Consider the following 7,250-nt stretch of genomic DNA (forward strand, 5'->3'; position numbering starts at 1 on the left):
GTGACATAGAAGACAAAGTAATGGGAAGAAATAAAGCTGAAAAATAGAAAGAAGAATGATACAACATGAGACCAGACTTAGGGAATTCAGTGACTCCAGGAAGCATAATAACGTTTGTATTATAGGAGTCCCAGAAGAAGAGAGAGAAAAGAGGGCATAAATTTTATTTTAAGAAATAATAGCAGAAAATTTCATTAACCTGAGGAAGGAAACAGACATCCAGATCCACGGGGCATAGGAACTCCCATCAAAATCAACAAAAGCAGAGCAACATCAAGACATGCTGTAATTAAATTGACAAAATATAGTGATAAAGAAAAATCTTAAAAACTAGAAAGACAAAAGTAGTTCTTAACTTAAAAGGGAAAACCCATAAGCCTAGCTGGAGATTTCTCAACAGAAACTTGGCAAGTCAGAAGGGAGTGTTGTGATACATTCAAAGTGCTGAATGGGAAAAATCTGCAGCCAAGAATTCTCCATCCAGCAAGACTATCATTCAGAATAGAAGGAAAGAGTTTCCCAGACAAACACAAATGAAAGAGTTTGACCAATAAGCCAGCCTGGCCAGAAATATTAAAGGAGACTCTGAATGAGAAAGAAAGGCCAAAAGTGACAAAAAAAAGAAAGGATGAGAGAAACCTCCAGAAACAATGACAAAACAAGTAATAAAATGGCACAAATACATATCTATCAATAATTACTTTGAATGTAAATGGACTAAATACTCCAATCAAAAGACAGAGTGTCAGAATGGATAAGAAAAGAAGACCCATCTATATGCTGCCTATAAAAGACTCATTTTTTTCTAAGGACTCCTGCAAATTGAAAGTGAGGGGATGGAGAAACACTTATCACACAAATAGATGTCAAAAGAAAGCCAGAGTACCAATACTTATATTGAACAAACTAGACTTTAAAACAAAGACTGTAACAAGGACAGATAAGGGCACTATATCATAATAAAGGGGGACAGTCCAACAAGAAGATCTAACAATTGTAAATTTTTATGCCCCAACATGGGAGCAACCAAATATATAAAACAATTAATAATAAGTATAAGTGAACCAATTAAAAATAATACAATAATAGTAAGGGACAATAACACCCCATTTATACCAATGGAAAGATCATCTAAACAGAAAATAAACAAGGAAACAATGGCTTTGAATGACACACTGAATCAGGTGGACTTAACAGATATATTTTGAACATTCCATTCTGCAACAGCAGAATACATACATTTTTCAAATACACTTGGGGCATTCTCCAGAATAGATCATATATTAGGTCACAAATTAGGCCTCAACAAATACAAAAAGATTGAAATTATACCATGCACCTTCTCTGACCATAATGATATGAAACTAGAAGTTGACCACAAGAAAAACTTTGGAAGGAACACATATACATGAAGGTTAAACAACATGCTACTAAACAATGAATAGGTCAACCAGGAAATCAAAGAAGAAATAAAGAAATACACAAAAACAAATGAAAACTAAAACACAATGGTCCAAAAGCTTTGGGATGCAGCAAAAGCAATCCTAAGAGGGAAGTATATAGCAATACATGCCTACATCAAGAAGCAAGAAAAATCTCAAATAAATGACCTAAACTTACACCCGAAGGGCCTAGAAAGCAACAAAAGAAGCCTAAAGCCAGCAGAAGAAAGAAAATAATAAAGATTAAAGCAGAAATAAATGATGGAGAAACTAAAAAAAACCCCAACAAACAAACAAAAAAACACACACCAGAAACTGGTTCTTTGAAAAAAAAAATCAATAAAATTGATAAACCTTTAACTAGACTTATCAAAAAGAAAAGAGAAAGGACCCAAATAAATAAAATCACAAATGAGAGAGGAGAAATAATCAACACCACAGAAATGCAAACAGTTTTAAGAGAATATTATGAAAATCTATATGCCAGCAAATTGGACCACCAGGAAAAAATAAATTCCTAGAAACATATAAATTACCAAAATTGGAACAATAAGAAATAGAAAACTTGAACAGACTGATACCTAGTCATGATATTGAAACAGTAATCAAAATACCTTCAACAAACTAAAGTCCAGGGCTAGATGGCTTCACAGGTGAATTCTACTAAACATTTTTTAAAAAGTTGACTTATTCTTCTCAAACTATTCCAAAAAATAGAAAAAGAAGGAAAACTTTCAAATTCTTATTCTATGAGGCCAGCATTACTCTGATACTAAGACCAGGTATGACTCCACTAAAAAAGAGAACTCCTGGCCAGTATCCTTGATGGACATGAATGCAAAAATTCTCAATAAAATACTAGCAAACCAGATCCAACAGTGCATTGAAAAAAATTATTCACCTCAGTCAAGTGGGATTTATTTCTGGGTTGCAAGGGTGGTTAAATATTCACAAATCAATCGACATGATATGCCACATTAATAAAAGGAAGAGTAAGAACCATCTGATCATTTCAATAGATGTATAAAAAGCATGGACAAAGTACAACATCCATTCACGATAAAAACTCTCAAAAAGGGGATGCCCAGGTGGCTCAGCGGTTGAGCGTCTGCCTTTGGCCCAGGGCCTGATCCCAGAGTCCCAGGATCGAGTCCTGCGTTGGGCTCCCTGCATGGAGCCTGCTTCTCCCTCTGCCTGTGTCTCTGCCTCTCTCTGTGTCTCTCATGAATAAATAAATAAAATCTTAAAAAAAACTCTCAAAAAAGAGGGAACATAACTCAATAAAAGCCACAAATGAAAATATCATAGCTAATATCATCCTCAATGGGGAAAAGCAGACCTTTTCTCCTACAGTCAGTAAAAGACAAGGATGTCCACTCTCACCACTGTTATTTGACATAGTACTGGAGGTCTAGCCATTGTTCTTGGACAAAAAAAGAAATAAAATTCATCCAAGGAAGAAGCAGAACTTTCACTATTTGCAGGTAACATTATACGATATGTAGAAAACGCAAAAGACTCCACCAAAAAAAGCTGTAGAACTGGTAAATGAATTTAGTGAATTTGCAAAATACAAAATCAACATACAGAAATCTGTTACATTTCTTTACACCAATAATAAAGCATCAGAAAGAGAAATTAAGGAATCAATGCCATTTACAATTGCAGCAAAACAATAAGGTACGTAACAAAATAAAGTAACAAAAGAAGTGAAAGACCTATACTCTGAAAACTATAAAACACTGATGAAAGAAATTGAAGATGACACAAACAAATGATGTTTCATGCTCATGGATCAGAAGAACAAATATTGTTAAAATGTATATACTACCCAAAGCAATTTCACATTTAATGCAATCCTTATAAAATACCAACAGTATTTTTCACAGAGCTAGAACAAACAATCCTAAAATTTTTATGGAATCCCAAAAGACCCTGAATAGCCAAAACAACCTTGAAAAATGTAAAGCAAAGCTGGAGGCATCACAATTCTGGACTTTAAGTTACAAAGGTATAGTGATCATAACCGTATGGTAATGGCACAAAAATACACACATGGATCAAATGAACAGAATAGAAAACCCATAAATGAACCCACAACTATATGGTCAATTAATCTTTGACAAAGTAAGCAAGAAAATGCAATAAGGAAAAAGTCTCCTTAACAAATGGCTTTAGGAAAACTGGACCACTTCCTTACACCACACACAAAAATGAATTCAAAATGGATTAAAGACCTAACTGTGAGACCTGAAGCCATAAAAATCTAGAGGAGAGCACAGGCAGTAACCTCTTTGACATTGGCCATAGCAACTTCTTTCTAGATATATCTGCTGAGGCAATGGAAACAAAAGCAAAAATAAACTATTGGGACTTCATCAAAATAAAAAGCTTCTGCACAGCAAAGGAAACAAAACTGAAAGACAACCTATGGGATGGGAGAAGATATTTGCAAATGACAATGAAGGGGTGTTATCTAAAATATACAAAGAACTTACAAAACTCAACATCCCCAAAAGGAATAATTCAATTAAAAATGGGCAGAAGGGATGCCTGGGTGGCTCAGAGGTTGAGCGTCTGCCTTCGGCCCAGGGCATGACCCTGGAGTCCTGGGATCGAGTCTCTCATCGAGCTCCCTGTGGGAGTCTGGTTCTCCCTCTGCCTGTGTCTCTGCTGCTTTCTCTGTGTCCAACAGACATGTGAAAAGATGCTCAACACTTCTGATCACTGGGGAAATACAAATCAAAACTGCAGGGAGCTATCATTTCATATCTGTCAGAATAGCTATCATCAACAACACAAGAAACAACGGTGTTGGCGAGGATGCAGAGAAAGGGAGCCCTAGTGCACTGCTGGTGGGAATGCGGGCTGGTGCAGCCACTCTGGAAAACAGTATGGAGGCTCCTCAAGAAGTCAGAAATAGAGCTGCCCTATGAATTGTACTATCAGTATTTACCTAGAGAATGCAAAAATACGAATTCAAAGGTATGCATGCATCCGAATGTTTATAGAGCACTATCTATAGAAGCCAAATGATGAAAACAGTCCAAGTGTCATCAACCGATGAATGGATAAAGAAGAGGAACACACACACAAAACAATAAAAAAATAAAAAATAAAAAAAGAAGAGGAACACACACACACACACACACACACACACTAGAATATTACTCAGACATAAAAAGAATGACATCTTGCCATTTGCAACCACACGGATGGACGAGAGGTATTATGGTAAGAGAAATAAGTCCGTCAGAGAAAGACAACTACCATATGATTTCACTCATATGTGGAATTTAAGAAAAAACACAAATGAGGAAAGGGGGGAAAAAGAGAGAGAAACAAGCCAAGGAGCAGACTCTTAACTGTAAAAAACAGACTGATGGGTATTAGAGAGAAGATGGAGGATGGGCTAAATAGGTGATGGGGATGAAGGAGGGCGCTTGCTGTGACGAGCACCAGGTGCTGTGTGCAAGTGTGGAATCACTACACTGTATGCCTGAAATAATATTACACTGTAGGTTAACTAACTGGAATTTAAATAAAAACTTTAAAATAAAAAAATAAAAGAAATAAAAGAAATTTGTAAAAAGTCACAATGGAAGGACTATTTCTGAGACATCACAAAACAAAATGGTCCCTAAGAATTAAAAAAAAAAAAAAAAAAGCTATGTTTCAAGTTTATGAGTTCATTAAAAGGGAAATTCATGCACTGGATTCAAAATTCAAAAGGCCAAAGAGGGTTTATTTTGAAAAGCACATCATTTTTCATATCGTCCTCTGGCTGTCTAGCCCCCCTTTTCCAGAAGTAGGGATATTTTTTAATGATCCTATATACATACAGGTGCATAAACACATGCTACCTCCTGTGCTTATAATTCTGTAGGACTCTGCTTCCTTTAACTTTTCAATATCAGTCCCATAACAGCATATACGTGAACGTCGCCTTCCTCATTTTAAAGGTGTCATATATTTTATCATATGCATGGAATATCATCTAGCCATATAGCTGTTAATAAACATTTAAATTATTGCCGATTTTTTGCTCTCATAAACAATGCTGACTGTGTCTTTTACATTTATCACTTGGCACATAGATAACATATCTTTAGCAAAAACTTCCAGAAGTGTAACAGATGCATTCAACCATGAGCTGCAAGCAATGATTCAGTGGGCATGTGGGTCAAGCTAGTGGCAGGGCTCAGAACTCCAGAGACGCTTTTTTTCTTTTTTTTTTTTTATAAATTTATTTTTTATTGGTGTTCAATTTGCCAACATATAGAATAACACCCAGTGCTCATCCTGTCAAGTGCCCCTGCCCAGTGCCCGTCACCCAGTCGGGCGGGGGGTGGGGGTGACTGGGTGACAGAGATGCTTTTTTGAACAAAAGTTTGAAGTGATACCTTGAGGATGAGACACTTTCAAAAATAATGATAGCTTTAAAGTGGAGATAGTTTTTGTGGGTAAAGAAATGAAGGTTTGATTTGGGAGCTATCAATCAAGCATAGAGTATAGACAATTCATTTTATCTGCTTTTAATTTTTAAGGCCTTTTTCTATCACGTATTTCTGATTCATGTACTTGGTAAAGAGTAAGTTGTGTAATTTTTGAATATCTTACTTTCTTAGGCCCCAAGAAGTTGAAGAATTAGATGCAATTGTTCCCGACCGTTTGGAACTTACAAGTTCACATGAGAATTGAAGAGCCAAGAAAATTCATGTGTGTGAAACCAACAGCAAGAACTCAGGCTTGTGTATCAGCTAAGGCATCGCAGGTTGGATTTATAAACGCGTAGAAGTCAGTGAGCTTTTGGTACCGAGAAGTAGACCAGAGAGCGGATATTACTGTTTTTACAAAAGCGTTTGTCATTGTTGAAAGTTTAGGAAACCGATAAGCAGAACAGAAAGGGAAAAGCATGGCACCCTGGAGAGGTCCGCTTGGAGCACGTAGGGTTTCTTCCCTTCTTTCTGTGGCTCAAACCACCCGTTATTCATACTGTTTGGTCACCTTTTTTTTTAACAATAGACCAGGTACGTCTTTCCGTGTCATTGCATATTTACCTAAAGCACTTGTGGTGTCTTATTGTCGAGATGTACCATTCTGATGTAATTAATTCCATATTGTTGACTTTGAGATGGTTTCTGGATGCTCGAAATGGTGGACGATGTGTTCGATCCTCGGGTGCATCTTTATTTTGCTGGAAATACTGCATAATCGGAATTGATGAGTCAAGAGCCGCTTTTAAGGCCTTTGATATTTATTTATTTACTTCGGTACTTAAGCTCTAATGCAGAAAGATCGTTCCAATTCATACTCCCACCATGGTCTTGCTATAACACTGGAAATTATTTATAAACGGCTATGTTAACTTCACGCCCAAAAGTGGTGACTCACTTTAATTTGAATTTGCCAAATTGCTAGTAAGACTAAACACCGTTTCACAAATTACTTTGCCTTGTGTATTTCCATAAGCAGCTTTTCGAGGAAAACAGTTTTTTTTTTTTTTTTTTTTGAGTCAAGTGTTAGGAAGTGAGTGCAGTTGTTTTGTGATCACTAAGTGAATTAAGGATTGATTATCAGATCAGTAAATAGTTTAAAGCCGGATCTGATTTACAATTCTTAGTTACAACCACTGGTCCTCATTTGATAAACCTGCATATTGTAACGTAATGAAAATACCAGAATGGTGAGAAGAAACACGTTACCAGAAAGTTTTCAGACAGATTATATTTACAGGACGTTGGTGACAAAAATAAAGTGGTTACTGTTGAAATATCATTTCCACCATCCCCTCCCTCGATAATATCT

Source organism: Canis lupus, chromosome 20 (genome assembly GCF_048164855.1).
Source record: "Canis lupus baileyi chromosome 20, mCanLup2.hap1, whole genome shotgun sequence".
Taxonomy (NCBI): Eukaryota; Metazoa; Chordata; class Mammalia; order Carnivora; family Canidae; genus Canis; species Canis lupus.